The 16025-nt window shown below is 43.7% G+C and overlaps 1 pseudogene; it reads left to right on the top strand.

Annotated features, from left to right (window-relative positions):
* The first annotated feature begins 436 nt into the window (after positions 1-436).
* LOC148005828 (major urinary protein-like) lies at positions 437-3879 on the top strand (annotated as a pseudogene).
* Positions 3880-16025: the final 12146 nt, after the last annotated feature.

Genomic DNA, 16025 nt, shown 5'->3' with positions numbered 1-16025 from the left:
TTGGCCCCAGGTGTGTGCATGGAACACATGCAAAACCAATGCTCATACGCATGAAATGTGAATGAAAGAGGACCCAAATAATTCAGCTTCTTCCACACTCCACTCAAGTCTTGAAGCAAAGATTCTCTCCATGCTTGACCTCCAGTTCAGTACCCACCCACTCCATAACTGGCTTTCTGATTCCAAGTCAGATCCAAAGTTGCATCTGGTTCCAGATGGTCCTGTAGAACATCCACTGTTTTTCTTGGGAATATGCTTTGTGAAATGTATGAGTGATAAAATCAATCCATAGGAGATGAGATTGCCATGTTTGAAAAGGGCAGGAACAATCCTTGGCTTCACATCAGTACATGAGAAAACATTCCACAAAGTCTGAGGGAAGGAGGCCCATATGAGAAGGAAAAAAAAGCCAATCGAACCCAGAGAGAGTAAAAAGATGAGCAAAGTGCTAGAGGTGGAGTGTGGGCACAATCAGCAGAGAGATTGTCCCGACAGAGAGGCAATTCTATTCCCTACCAATTTGAAGTTGTTGCTGCTGCTGCTGTGTCTGGGCCTGATCCTGGTCTGTGGCCATGCAGAAGAAGCTAGTTCCGCGATAGGGAACCTTGCAATGGACAAGGTAGGCTCAGAGAATAGTAACTTCTGACTCAGAGAGTGCTTTGGGAACTCTTGAAGCCAAGCAGGTCCTCTGAGGGGATGGGTACAGTGGCTTGTTCTATTAGACAAACGAATGGCTTCAGACCTTGAAGTAAGACCAGTTGTATGCTATTCAGATCTAACAATGTTTGGGGACCTCTGCTCTCACTGAGAGTCAGGGGCAGAATGTAAGGTATTGTGACTGCTCTATCAAGTCAAAGCCAAGAAGAAAGATGTCCATGCGGTATCCCTGCCCCCTTCTCCCTTACGCATTTTCTTATCCATTACAGCTCAATGGGGATTGGTTTTCTATTGTCCTGGCCTCTGACAAAAGAGAAAAGGTAGAAGAGAACGGCAGCATGAGAGTTTTTATGCAGCACATTGATGTCTTGGAGAATTCCTTAGGCTACAAGTTCCATATTAAGTAAGTGAGGTGTCTCCCCTTAGATGAAGAAGAAGAAATAAGAGCAAGTTCGTGATTGCTAAAGTATCAGACAGAAATGAAATAACCTTTAAAAAAAGCCATTTTGCTTATTTTGCAAAAATATTCAAAAGTAAAATGGAATCAGAAACTGGAGATACCTATAGAGTAGAGGGTGAAGAAGCCAGCCAGATCAAAAATCCCCTAAGCATCATCTTGCTCTGTTTTACAGGGAAAACGGAGAATGCAGGGAACTATATTTGGTTGCCTACAAAACGCCAGAGGATGGTGAATATTTTGTTGAGTGTAAGTATATAGAGTGTCTATATGTCTATCCACAAGCAATTTAGTAAACCCTACTACCTTTATCGTGTGTGTGTGTGTGTGTGTGTGTGTGTGTGTATGTGTGTGTGTGTGTGTGTGTGTGTGTGTGTGTGTGTGTGTGTGTGTGTGTGTGTGCTGGGGTTTGAACTCAGGAACTTGCACCTCCCAGTCAAACTTTCTACTAGCGAACTTACCACAACCCCTTGTAGAATGTCAAGCACTTCCTGAAATGGTTGATGTAGCCAGGGACATGGGGTCCATCTAGTAGCTAGAACCCTGTGGCAGGCAAGGGGGATAAGTATGGTGAGGTGGAATCTGATACTCCCAGTAACTAGCACCGGTGTACATTGCTCAGGATGTAGCCATGTGAGACGGCAGACTTATGAAAGACAGATGTGTCCCTTGAAGGTGCTGAGGGAGGCAGGTGAGCCTCAGAGAGGATGAGAGAGAGACTGAGTCAATGCTGTGGCTAAGTGTTCTCTAGTGGGCGTCTTCCCAGAGCCTCTTCCTTAGAATTTACTACATCAAGTCCAGAAAGCTACAGATGGGAAGCAGCAGATATCCCCGCCCCCCATCTCTTCCAGGATATGTATTTTAATTATTTTTATGTTTGGGGTAGAACAAGTAATGGGTTTACACAATTTCTTGCAGACCAGGGAATTTCTGAGCTGTGTCCCATTTCCTCCACAGATGACGGAGGGAATACATTTACTATAGTTAATACAGACTATGACAGATATGTCACGTTTCACTTGTTAATTTCAAGAACGGAGAAACTTTCCAGGTGATGGTGCTCTATGGTAAAGTATTGCCACACGGACACTGATCTTGTGGTGGGAAAACAGGAAGGAAACTCTAGCTTTAATATGGTCTTCCCAGCTTGGTCCTGCCTCTTCCTCACTTCCTGAAGGTCGACGATGCTCACCTGCACCCTGCCTCAAGCACAGTAATGGGCACACTCTGAAATCTCTCCCTGTGCTAGAAGGCCATTCCGTGGGTGCCACATTCAGGATAGATTGGACCCACACCTGTCAACCATGTCACCAGCCGTTTTCTCACCCTTATGGGGGAGCCCCTGTCCCCTCACTTAGTCCTGTGTCAATGCTTAGGACACAGCTGCTACACTAACTGCTGCTCTTTTCACAGGCAGAACAAAGGATCTGAGTTCAGACATCAAGGAAAAGTTTGCAAAACTATGTGTGGTGCATGGAATCACTAGGGACAATATCATTGACCTAACCGAGACTAGTAAGTCAGGATTCACTTATTTTTCTCGTCCTGAATATTTTATCATAGAAGAAATGAACCTGGGGGATTGGCTATCAGCCCTTTGTTTAAAGCTGGAGAGGCACCTCATTTCCTCTTTGAGGAATAACGTGGACCTGGTACCTGAACACGTTCTTGTTCTCACGCTGCAGACCGCTGTCTCCAGGCCCGAGGTTGAAGAAAGGCCTGAGCCTCCAGGTGGGCAATCTCCAGTGAGAGCAAGGAGGGGGTGGGCATGCACCAGACCCTTCCAATAGCGTTAGTATTGTGCCCCCAAGTTATTATAAGAAGAATTTGATTAGGAGTATTTGAGGAGAGCTTGAAAATGGCTTTCAATTATGTGGATTTGTGATTATCTGGTCCTATTTTGAGCTCTAATGTAAAGTGACCCAAGCATTTAGGGAAGAAAACAAGGGAGTGAGTTTTCCATAGTTGCTGCATGGTTGTGTAAAAAGGGCTCAGCGATGTGTTAAGTGTCATTAAGAGTTAAAGTTTGAAACAGAGAGTAGCAGGATGTGAGTATGACGGCTCTTCAGAGTCTGTGGTCCCACTGCATCCCACTCTGGACAATAAGATCTTCATCTGAACTCCGTACAACCTTGGCTTCTTACCTGGAAGTGGAGTTGCATGATTTCCACTTCTCCTCCATTCTGGAGAGCAGACTCCTTTGACCCCTCTTTCCCATTTCTCAAGACTTCACTCAGATAATGTAGGAAAGTCTTTAAAAGTGGCCAAGGCTTTCACCATTAGTCCTCAAGGCAATGACCATTCTTCAGAGCTTCTTATGCTGAAGGTTGTGGAAACAAGCCTCAGACCTTTCGTTACTTCATTTTTCATATGCCATCCATAAGGAAAGACTCATTTATTCTATGCTTTAATCCCCGTTTTCTGGCAAATAATGTTGATTAGATTGCAGGGCAAGATCTATTTCTTCATCCTTTCTTCTATACCAGAGTGCCTCTCTGTTCAGAAGTCAATCCAAGAAGTGCTTAATGGGTTCCTGTATTTTCTTCCTGGATTACTCAGTGCTGAGTGGAGACTTCTCACCAGGACTCCAGCATCACCATTTCCTGTCCATGGAGCATCCTGAGACAAATTCTGCGGTCTGATTTCCATCCTGTGTCACAGAAAAGTGCAATCCTGGTCTCTCCAGCATTTTCCCTAGTTACCCAGGACAACACATCGAGAATTAAAAGCTTTCTTAAATTTCTCTTTGCCCCACCCATGATCATTCCGCACAAATTTCTTGCTCTTGCAGTTCAATAAATGATTACCCTTGCACTTAAATGTATGTCTATGTGTCCACAGGGCTAACATATGAGAGAATGAGGGCACCTCCTGAGTCCTGTAACCATGATCTTTCCTCATGTCCCAGAATCTAAGCTGATTCTCAGGGTTTCACCACCTCTGGAGCAGTCCCAAGACCTGATGAATGCTCTATAGGGCTCCTGTGTTAGAGGCTTTATAAGGACCATAGACGCATGAGACTTGCTGCACGATTCTTCCATCCATAGACGATCTTTTCCCATAGATCGAGGAGAGACACATCTTTCCAAGGCTATGGCTGCTCAACTTGGTTCGGGACATGCCAGGGTTCGGGGAAGGTCTGGTCATTAGAGGCCCAATGGATAAAGACAAAAGTTTGCCCAGCACCCCATAGCATCCTCTGGCCCCTAGATCGAGAGATTAAATTTGGTTCAAGCTCAGGATCCTGGAACAAGTTCTTGCTGTGGTTTGCTACAATATGGCAAAACGCTGTTGAGAGAGCCAACGAATTATGATGAAATCTCTGTGTCTCTCTGTCTCCCCTGCCCCTGCCACGGTCCACATCATTCTCTGACCAAAGCCTCCTCAGTTGCTTTAGTCACAACCGTGCACCACCGTGCCTGGCTTTTCACTTTTAGTCTTGGCAAAAATGTAAGAGACAAAAAACCAAATTGTTCACAAGCTAAGCTATCCTTGAGAATACTTACCAAATTAGGTAACAGTTCCAGTCCAGGAATTTGTGGAAGATAAAAAATGATCTGATAAAGGTGCCATAAGCCAAGGGACCGCAACCCAGAGAAGTTACAGACAAACTCGCTAGTCCCATGTCAACATGGCAGCTGGAGTTCACCTAAAGCCTTCCCCCTTTGATACCAAACACTTTGTGGAAATGAGATGTGAAATAGTAGAAACATTCAAAGCCAAGGAAGAAATTCTAAACACCAGAGACACAGCCAATCCCTTTGTAAAGAAGAAGAGAGGGAAGCGGTGAGGGTTGATATGGTCGAACTGTCCAATTCTCTGTGGACTGAAGAAGAATGATAGGAGTCAGTAAGGTTCATGGATGTGTCTGTGGCTTTTCTTCAGAAGGAATGGGAGCAGCTGGAACCTGGGCAGAGAAACATGTACAAGGATACAAAGCTAGAGAACTGCAGCAATCTAGCACGATGGGTAAGGACAGTTCTCCACCACCCAGAACATGTTCCCTGTTGTCCTTTCTTCCTCAAGTCCTTCATGTTTCCCCTTGATGTTTTCTTGTTTTGTTTTGTTTTATTTTGGCAGTGGTGGTGGTGGTGGTGGTGGTGGTCAGTCAGGGAGTTTTGATCCCTTTTTAGTACTGTTAGGGTTTTGAATCTCAGCCCATGCCTGGACAGAAAATAATAAGACACCATGGTTCACATGGCGAGGTTTAATGAGAGAAGAGTGGAAGAATGGAAAGGTGGCCCAGTCATGGGCACATGGGGGCTGTGGGGCAAGAACAGAGAACAACAAAGAGCAAGAGAGGAAAGAGAGGATAAGAGGGAATAAGAGGTGGGGGTGAAGCAGCTCCTTTTATAGTGTCAGTTACTATATATGGCTGTTGCTAGGCAACTGTGGGGCAGAGCATACCTGGCTGCTGCCAAGTAGCTGTGGGGGTGGAGCTTAGACAGAATAGCAACAAGTGCTAGGAATGATGCTTGTGCCATTGCCTCCAAAAGGGAAGGTGTACTTAAAAGGGAGGTTCATGGGCATCCTTATTTTGAAACATCAGAAGACATATATGTTCATTAGCCTTGAAATACCCTGAAATAAAAAAGTTGGGGCTTGATTTCTGAAATGGTTGGTCCAACCTTCAGTGTCTACCATTTCTTATGAGTAGGAAATCAAGATCCCAGACAAGGCCTAGTCTCTAAGTTCGATGGAGAAGAAGAGTGGTGTTCTTCAGGGAGAGTGTATAAGAACAGCCCAAGTAGTATCCACAGACTCAAGAAAACAGGAACCTATGCAAGTAAGTCTAGTTCCTTGGTGGTAAGCTTGGGATTCTTCAAAGAGTAATTTGAAAACTTTCATTAGGGCTGGGGATAAAGCTCAGAATAGAGAGTGATTTCTCACAAGGACCTAGATTTAATCCCCAATATGGAAAAAAATAATGTTTTTCATAAAAATTCCGGGTTTTCACACAAAGACCCAACAAGGAAAGAGAACTTCAGACCAATTTCCCTTATGAATATCGATGCAAAAATACTCAATAAAATCCTGGCAAACCGAATCCAAGAGCAAATCAAAACAATCATTCACCATGACCAAGTAGGCTTCATCCCAGGCATGCAGGGATGGTTTAATATACGGAAAACCATCAACGTGATCATTATATAAACAAACTGAAAGAACAAAACCACATGATCATTTCTTTTTTTTTTATTAACTTGAGTATTTCTTATATACATTTCGAGTGTTATTCCCTTTTCCGGTATCCGGGCAAACATCACCCTCCCCCCTCCCCTTCCTTATGGGTGTTCGCCTCCCAACCCTCCCCCCATTGCTGCCCTCACCCCACCAGTCTAGTTCACTGGGGGTTCAGTCTTAGCAGGACCCAGGGCTTCCCTTTCCACTGGTGCTCTTACTAGGATATTCATTGCTACCTATGAGGTCAGATTCCAGGGTCAGTCCATGTATAGTCTTTAGGTAGTGGCTTAGTCCCTGGAAGCTCTGGTTGCTTGGCATTGTTGTACATATGGGGTCTCGAGCCCTTTCAAGCTCTTCCAGTTCTTTCTCTGATTCCTTCAACGGGGGTCCTATTCTCAGTTCAGTGGTTTGCTGCTGGCATTCGCCTCTTTATTTGCTGTATTCTGGCTGTGTCTCTCAGGAGCGATCTACATCCGGCTCCTGTCGGTCTGCACTTCTTTGCTTCATCCATCTTGTCTAATTGGGTGGCTGTATATGTATGGGCCACATGTGGGGCAGGCTCTGAATGGGTGTTCCTTCATTCTCTGTTTTAATCTTTGCCTCTCTCTTCCCTGCCAAGGGTATTCTTGTTCCTCTTTTAAAGAAGGAGTGAAGCATTCACATTTTGATCATCCGTCTTGAGTTTCATTTGTTCTAGGCATCTAGGGTAATTCAAGCATTTGGGCTAATAGCCACTTATCAATGACTGCATACCATGTATGTATTGCTGTGATTGGGTTAGCTCACTCAGGATGATGTTTTCCTGTTCCAACCATTTCCCTACGAATTTCATAAAGTCATTGTTTTTGACAGCTGAGTAATATTCCATTGTGTAGATGTACCACATTTTCTGTATCCATTCCTCTGTTGAAGGGCATCTGGGTTCTTTCCAGCTTCTGGCTATTATAAATAAGGCTGCAATGAACATAGTGGAGCACGTGTCTTTTTTATATGTTGGGGCATCTTTTGGGTATATGCCCAAGAGAGGTATAGCTGGATCCTCAGGCAGTTCAATGTCCAATTTTCTGTGGATCCTCCAGACTGATTTCCAGAATGGTTGTACCAGTTTGCAATCCCACCAACAATGGAGGAGTGTTCCTCTTTCTCCACATCCTCGCCAGCATCTGCTGTCACCTGAGTTTTTGATCTTAGCCATTCTCACTGGTGTGAGGTGAAATCTCAGGGTTGTTTTGATTTGCATTTCCTTTATGACTAAAGATGTTGAACATTTCTTTAGGTGTTTCTCAGCCATTCGGCATTCCTCAGCTGTGAATTCTTTGTTTAGCTCTGAACCCCATTTTTTATAGGGTTATTTGTTTCCCTGTGGTCTAACTTCTTGAGTTCTTTGTATATTTTGGATATAAGGCCTCTATCTGTTGTAGGATTGGTAAAGATCTTTTCCCAATCTGTTGGTTGCCGTTTTGTCCTAACCACAATGTCCTTTGCCTTACAGAAGCTTTGCAGTTTTATGAGATCCCATTTGTCGATTCTTGATCTTAGAGCGTAAGCCATTGGTGTTTTGTTTAGGAAATTTTTTCCAGTGCCCATGTGTTCCAGATGCTTCCCTAGTTTTTCTTCTATTAGTTTGAGTTTGTCTGGTTTGATGTGGAGGTCCTTGATCCACTTGGACTTAAGCTTTGTACAGGGTGATAAGCATGGGTCAATCTGCATTCTTCTACATGTTGACCTCCAGTTGAACCAGCGCCATTTGCTGAAAATGCTATCTTTTTTCCATTTGATGGTTTTGGCTCCAACAAAGAAAGAGAACTTCAGACCAATTTCCCTTAAGAATATCGACGCAAAAATACTCAATGAAATTCTGGCAAACCGAAAAAAAAAAAAAAAAAAAAAAAGAAACACTCTTCTACTCTCAGCCTACTCCCTTACCAGCTCTCTGCAAAGAAATGGCATGGAGAAATCACCTGAGGTAAGAGTTTTAATCATTAAGGAGAGAAACATAGGTAAGAGTGAATAGCCACTCCCGTTTATATGGAGAAAATCAGAGCATCTGAATGGAGGCTGGAATTCTCACTTTTATGGAGGACATTTAGGAGATCCTGGTTTGGGGTAAACTATGATGGCAGACATCTTTAATCCCAGCATTCATGAGGCAGAGTTAGAGACCAGTCAGGGCTACATAATAGAAATGAGAGAGAGAGAGAGAGAGAGAGAGAGAGAGAGAGAGAGAGAGAGAGAGAGCTGCAGAGATGAGGAGACAAAAACAGATACAGAAAGAACGGAAAGAGGAAAACACATACACAATGAAACTGAGAAACAAAGACAAACAGAAAGACACAAAAACTCACAGAGAGAGAGAGAGAGAGAGAGAGAGACAAAGAGAGAGAGAGAATTGCAGAGAGGAGGAGACAAAAGCAGACACAGAAAGAACAGAAACAGGAAAACACATACAGAGTGAGACAGACAAACAGTAAGACACACACACACACATACACACTCTGAGAGGGGGAGAGAGAGAGAGAGAGAGAGAGAGAGAGAGAGAGAGAGCATTGCAGAGAGGAGGAGACAAAAACATATACAGAAAGAACAGAAAGAGGAAAACACAAACACAGTGAGACAGAGAAACAGAAAGAAACTCAGACACATTCAGAGAGAGAGAGAGAGAGAGACAGAGAGACAGAGAGACAGAGAGAGACAGAGAGAGAGAGAGTGAGCTGCAGAGATGCCGAGACAAAAACAGATAAAGAACAAAAAGAGGAAAGCACATACACAATGAGACAGAGAAACTGAAAGACACACACACACACACACACACACACACACACACACACTCTGAGAGAGAGAGAGAGCGAGAGAGAGCGCTGCAGAGATGGCGAGACAAAAACAGATACAGATAGAAGAGAAAGAGGAAAACACATACACAGTGAGAGAGAAAAACAGAAACACACACACACACACACACTCAGAACTCACAGAGAGAGAGAGACAGAGAGAGGGAGAGAGGGAGAGCTGCAGAGATGCCGAGGCAAAAACAGATACAGAAAGACCAAAAAGAGGAATACACATACACAGTGAGACAGAGAAACAGAAAGAGAGACACACACACACAAACACACACACACTCAGAGAGAGAGAGAGAGAGAGAGAGAGAGAGAGAGAGAGAGATGCAGAGATGCTGAGACAAAAACGGAACAGAAAGAACAGAAAGAGGAAAACACATACACAGTGAGACAGAGAAACTGTAAGACACACACACACTGAGAGAGAGAGAGACAAAGAAAGAGAGAGAGAGAGAGAGAGAGAGAGAGAGAGAGCTGCGGAGATGACGAGGCTAAAACAGATAAAGAAAGAAAAGAAAGAGGATAACACATACACAGTGAGACAGAGAAACAGAAAGACACACACACATACTCAGAGAGAGAGAGAGGAAGAGAGAGAGCATTGCAGAGATGAGGAGACAAAAACAGATACAGAAAGAATGGAAAGAGGAAAACACATACACAGTGAGACAGAGAATCAGAAAGACACAACCACAAACACACACACACACACACACACACACACTCAGAGAGAGAGAGAGAGAGAGAGGGAGAGAGAGCGCTACAGAGATGGTGAGACAAAAACAGATACAGAAAGAACAGAAAGATGAAAAAATACACAGTGAGACAGAGAAACAGAAACACACACACTCAGAGAGAGAGAGAGAAAGAGAGAGAGAGCATTGCAGACATGAGGAGACAAAAACAGATACACGAAGAATGGAAAGAGGAAAACACATACACACTGAGACAGAGAATCAGAAAGACACACACACATACACACACACACACACTCAGAGAGAGAGAGAGAGAGAGAGAGAGAGCTACAGAGATGGCGAGACAAAAACAGATACAGAAAGAACATAAAGAGGAAAAAGTCAAAATATCATTATTTGCAGGTGATATGATAGTTTATTTAAGTGATCCCAAAAGTTCCACCAGAGAACTACTAAAGCTGATAAACAACTTCAGCAAAGTGGCTGGTTATAAAATTAACTCAAATAAATCAGTAGCCTTCCTCTACACAAAAGAGAAACAAGCCCCGAAAGAAATTAGGAAAACGACACCATTCATAATAGACCCATATAATATAAAGTACCTCGATGTGACTTTAACCAAGCAAGTAAAAGATCTGTACAATAAGAACTTCAAGACACTGAAGAAAGAAATTGAAGAAGACCTCAGAAGATGGAAAGATCTCCCATGCTCATGGATTGGCAGGATTAATATAGTAAAAATGGCCATTTTACCAAAAGCGATCTACAGATTCAATGCAATCCCCATCAAAATACCAATCCAATTCTTCAAAGAGTTAGACAGAACAATTTGCAAATTCATCTGGAATAACAAAAAACCCAGGATAGCTAAAGCTATCCTCAACAATAAAAGGACTTCAGGGGGAATCACTATCCCTGAACTCAAGCAGTATTACAGAGCAATAGTGATAAAAACTGTATGGTATTGGTACAGAGACAGACAGATAGAACAATGGAATAGAATTGAAGACCCAGAAATGAACCCACACACCTATGGGTACCTAATTTTTGACAAAGGTGCCGAAACCATCAAATGGAAAAAAGATAGCATTTTCAGCAAATGGTGCTGGTTCAACTGGAGGTCAACATGTAGAAGAATGCAGATTGATCCATGCTTATCACCCTGTACAAAGCTTAAGTCCAAGTGGATCAAGGACCTCCACATCAAACCTGATACACTCAAACAAATACAAGAAAAACTAGGGAAGCACCTGGAAAACATGGGCACTGGAAAAAATTTCCTGAACAAAACACCAATGGCTTACGCTCTAAGATCAAGAATCGACAAATGGGATCTCATAAAACTGCAAAGCTTCTGTAAGGCAAAGGACACTGTGGTTAGGACAAATTGGCAACCAACAGATTGGGAAAAGATCTTTACCAATTCTACAACAGATAGAGGCCTTATATCCAAAATATACAAAGAACTCAAGAAGTTAAACCGCAGGGAGACAAATAACCCTATTAAAATATGGGGTTCAGAGCTAAACAAAGAATTCACAGCTGAGGAATGCCGAATGGCTGAGAAACACCTAAAGAAATGTTCAACATCTTTAGTCATAAGGGAAATGCAAATCAAAACAACCCTGAGATTTCACCTCACACCAGTGAGAATGGCTAATATCAAAAACTCAGGTGACAACAAATGCTGGCGAGGATGCGTAGAAAGAGGAACACTCCTCCATTGTTGGTGGGATTGCAAACTGGTACAACCATTCTGGAAATCAGTCTGGAGGTTCCTCAGAAAATTGGACATTGAACCGCCTGAGGATCCAGCTATACCTCTCTTGGGCATATACCCAAAAGATGCCCCAACATATAAAAAAAGACACGTGCTCCACCATGTTCATTGCAGCCTTATTTATAATAGCCAGAAGGTGGAAAGAACCCAGATGCCCTTCAACAGAGGAATGGATACAGAAAATGTGGTACATATACAGAATGGAATATTACTCAGCTAACAAAAAAAAAACGGCTTTACGAAATTAGTAGGCAAATGGTTGGAACTGGAAAACATCATCCTGAGTGAGCTAACCCAATCACAGAAAGACATACATGGTATGCACTCACTGATAAGTGGCTTTTAGCCCAAATGCTTGAATTACCCTAGATGCCTAGAACAAATGAAACTCAAGATGGATGATCAAAATGTGAATGCTTCACTCCTTCTTTAAAAGGGGAACAAGAATACCCTTGGCAGGGAAGAGAGAGGCAAAGATTAAAACAGAGACTGAAAGAACACCCATTCAGAGCCTGCCCCACATGTGGCCCATACATATACAGCCACCCAATTAGACAAGATGGATGAAGCAAAGAAGTGCAGACCTACAGGAGCCGGATGTAGATCGCCCCTGAGAGACATAGCCAGAACACAGTAAATACAATGGCGAATGCCAGCAGCAAACCACTGAACTGAGAATAGGACCCCCGTTGAAGGAATCAGAGAAAGAACTGGAAGAGCTTGAAAGGGCTCGAGACCCCATATGTACAACAATGCCAAGCAACCAGAACTTCCAGGGACTAAGCCACTACCTAAAGACTATACATGGACTGACCCTGGACTCTGACCTCATAGGTAGCAATAATATCCTAGTAAGAGCACCAGTGGAAGGGGAAGCCCTGGGTCCTGCTAAGACTGAACCCCCAGTGAACTAGACTGTTGGGGGGAGGGCGGCAAAGGGGGGAGGGTTGGGAGGGGAACACCCATAAGGAAGGGGAGGGGGAGGGGTATGTTTGCCCGGAAACCAAAGAATTATTATTAAGTATTAAATAAATTAAAAAAAAATAGACACCCGTGGATCCTGGCCCGCAGCAGCTCTCTGCTCCCAAACCCCGTGGGAGAGAGACCTCACCGCCTGGTCAGATGGGCACTCCTGAGGCTGCAGAGCAGAGGAGACCACCAACACTGCACACCCCTGCCCACATCCCTGGCCCAAGAGGAAACTGTATAAGGCCTCTGTGTTCCCGTAGGGGAGGGCCCAGGAGTGGCAGGACCCCTGCGCCTGAGACACCGCCAGAACCTGAAGAAAACAGACAGGATAAACAGTTCTCTGCACCTAAATCCCGTGGGAGGGAGAGCTAAACCTACAGAGAGGCCGACTCGCCTGGGAAACCAGAATAGACTGCACTCTGCACACATCCAGACGCCAGAGGAAAACACCAAACGCCATTTGGAAACCTGGTGCACAGAGGCTCCCAGAAAGAGCGGCACAAATCTTCTCGGTTGCTGCCGCCGCAGAGAGGACTTAGGCAGTACTCCATGAGCAAACTTGAGTCTCGGAACCACAGGTAAGACCAACTTTTCCGCTGCAAGAAACCTGCCTGGTGAACTCAGGACACACAGAGGCAAAATTCCTCTAGGACCGGGCACTTCCTGTGTTACCGGAAGTCCCACACCCAGGGATCCCGGCCCGCAGCAACTCTCTGCTCCCAAACCCCGTGGGAGAGAGACCTCACCGCCTGGTCAGGTGGGCACTCCCGAGGCTGCAGAGCGGAAGAGACCACCAACACTGCCCACCCCTGCCCACATCCCTGGCCCAAGAGGAAAATGTATAAGGCCTCTGGGTTCCCGTAGGGGAGGGCCAAGTAGTGGCAGGACCCCTGTGCCTGAGACACCGCCGGAACCTGAAGGAAACAGACGGGATAAACAGTTCTCTGCACCCAAATCCCGTGGGAGGGAGAGCTAAACCTTCAGAGAGGCAGGCACGCCTGGGAAACCAGAAGAGACTGCACTCTGTACACACATCTGGGATTCCAGAAGAAAACACCAAACACCATCTGGAACCCTAGTGCACGGAAGCTCCCGGAAAGGGCGGCGCATATCTTCCTGGTTGCTGCCGCCGCAGAGAGCTCGTGGGCAGCACCCCTCGAGCAAACTTGAGCCTCGAGACCACAGGTAAGACCAACTTTTCTGCTGAAAGTGACCTGCCTGGTGAACTCAAGACACAGGCCCACAGGAACAGCTGAAGACCTGTAAAGAGGAAAAACTACACGCCCGAAAGCAGAACACTCTGTCCTCATAACTGGCTGAAAGGAAAAAAGAAAACAGGTCTACAGCACTCCTGACACACAGGCTTAAAGGACATTCTAGCCAGGTGTCAGAAATAGCAGAACAAAGTAACACTAGAGATAATCTGATAGCGAGAGGCAAGCACAGGAACCCAAGCAACAGAAACCAAGACTACATGGCATCATCGGAGCCCAATTATCCCACCAAAATAAACATGGAATATCCAAACACACCAGAAAAGCAAGATCTAGTTTCAAAATCATATTTGATCATGATGCTGGAGGACTTCAAGAAAGACGTGAAGAACTCCCTTAGAGAACAAGTAGAAGCCTACAGAGAGGAATCACAAAAATGCCTGAAAGAATTCCAGGAAAACATAAATAAACAAGTAGAAACCCATAGAGAGGAGACACAAAAATCCCTGAAAGAATTCCAGGAAAACACAATCAAACAGTTGAAGGAATTAAAAATGGAAATAGAAGCAATCAAGAAAGAACACATGGAAACAACCCTGGATATAGAAAATCAAAAGAAGAGACAAGGAGCTGTAGATACAAGCTTCACCAACAGAATACAAGAGATGGAAGAGAGAATCTCGGGAGCAGAAGATTCCATAGAAATCATTGACTCAACTGTCAAAGATAATGTAAAGCAGAAAAAGCTACTGGTCCAAAACATACAGGAAATCCAGGACTCAATGAGAAGATCAAACCTAAGGATAATAGGTATAGAAGAGAGTGAAGACTCCCAGCTCAAAGGACCAGTAAATATCTTCAACAAAATCATAGAAGAAAACTTCCCTAACCTAAAAAAAGAGATACCCATAGGCATACAAGAAGCCTACAGAACTCCAAATAGATTGGACCAGAAAAGAAACACCTCCCGTCACATAATAGTCAAAACACCAAACGCACAAAATAAAGAAAGAACATTAAAAGCAGTAAGGGAAAAAGGTCAAGTAACATATAAAGGCAGACCTATCAGAATTACACCAGACTTTTCGCCAGAAACTATGAAAGCCAGAAGATCCTGGGCAGATGTCATACAGACCCTAAGAGAACACAACTGCTAGCCCAGGTTACTGTATCCTGCAAAACTCTCAATTAACATAGATGGAGAAACCAAGATATTCCATGACAAAACCAAATTTACACAATATCTTTCTACAAATCTAGCACTACAAAGGATAATAAATGGTAAAGCCCAACATAAGGAGGCAAGCTATACCCTAGAAGAAGCAAGAAACTAATCGTCTTGGCAACAAAACAAAGAGAAGAAAAGCACACAAACATAACCTCACATCCAACTATGAATATAACAGGAAGCAATAATCACTATTCCTTAATATCTCTCAACATCAATGGCCTCAACTCCCCAATAAAAAGACATAGATTAACAAACTGGATACGCAACGAGGACCCTGCATTCTGCTGCCTACAAGAAACACACCTCAGAGACAAAGACAGACACTACCTCAGAGTGAAAGTCTGGAAAACAACTTTCCAAGCAAATGGTCAGAAGAAGCAAGCTGGAGTAGCCATTCTAATATCAAATAAAATCAATTTTTCAACTAAAAGTCATCAGAAAAGATAAGGAAGGACACTTCATATCCATCAAAGGAAAAATCCACCAAGAGGAACTCTCAATCCTAAATATCTATGCCCTACATCTAGAGCACCTACATACGTAAAAGAAACCTTACTAAAGCTCAAAACACACATTGCACCTCACACAATAATAGTGGGAGATTTCAACACACCACTCTCATCAATGGACAGTTCATGGAGGCAGAAATTAAACAGAGACATATACAGACTAAGAGAAGTCATGAGCCAAATGGACTTAACAGATATTTATAGAACATTCTATCCTAAAGCAAAAGGATATACCTTCTTCTCAGCTCCTCATGGTACTTTCTCCAAAACTGACCATATAGTTGGTCAAAAAACGGGCCTCAACAGGTACAGAAAGATAGAAATTATCCCATGCATGCTATCAAACCACCACAGCCTAAAACTGGTCTTCAATAACAATAAGGGAAGAATGCCCACATATACGTGGAAATTGAACAATGCTCTACTCAATGATAACCTAGTCAAGGAAGAAATAAAGAAAAAAATTAAAAACTTTTTATAATTTAATGAAAA

Source organism: Rattus norvegicus, chromosome 5 (assembly GCF_021556685.1).
Source record: "Rattus norvegicus strain SHRSP/BbbUtx chromosome 5, alternate assembly SHRSP_T2T, whole genome shotgun sequence".
Classification (NCBI taxonomy): Eukaryota; Metazoa; Chordata; class Mammalia; order Rodentia; family Muridae; genus Rattus; species Rattus norvegicus.
This window is presented reverse-complemented; position numbering and strand designations above follow the sequence as displayed.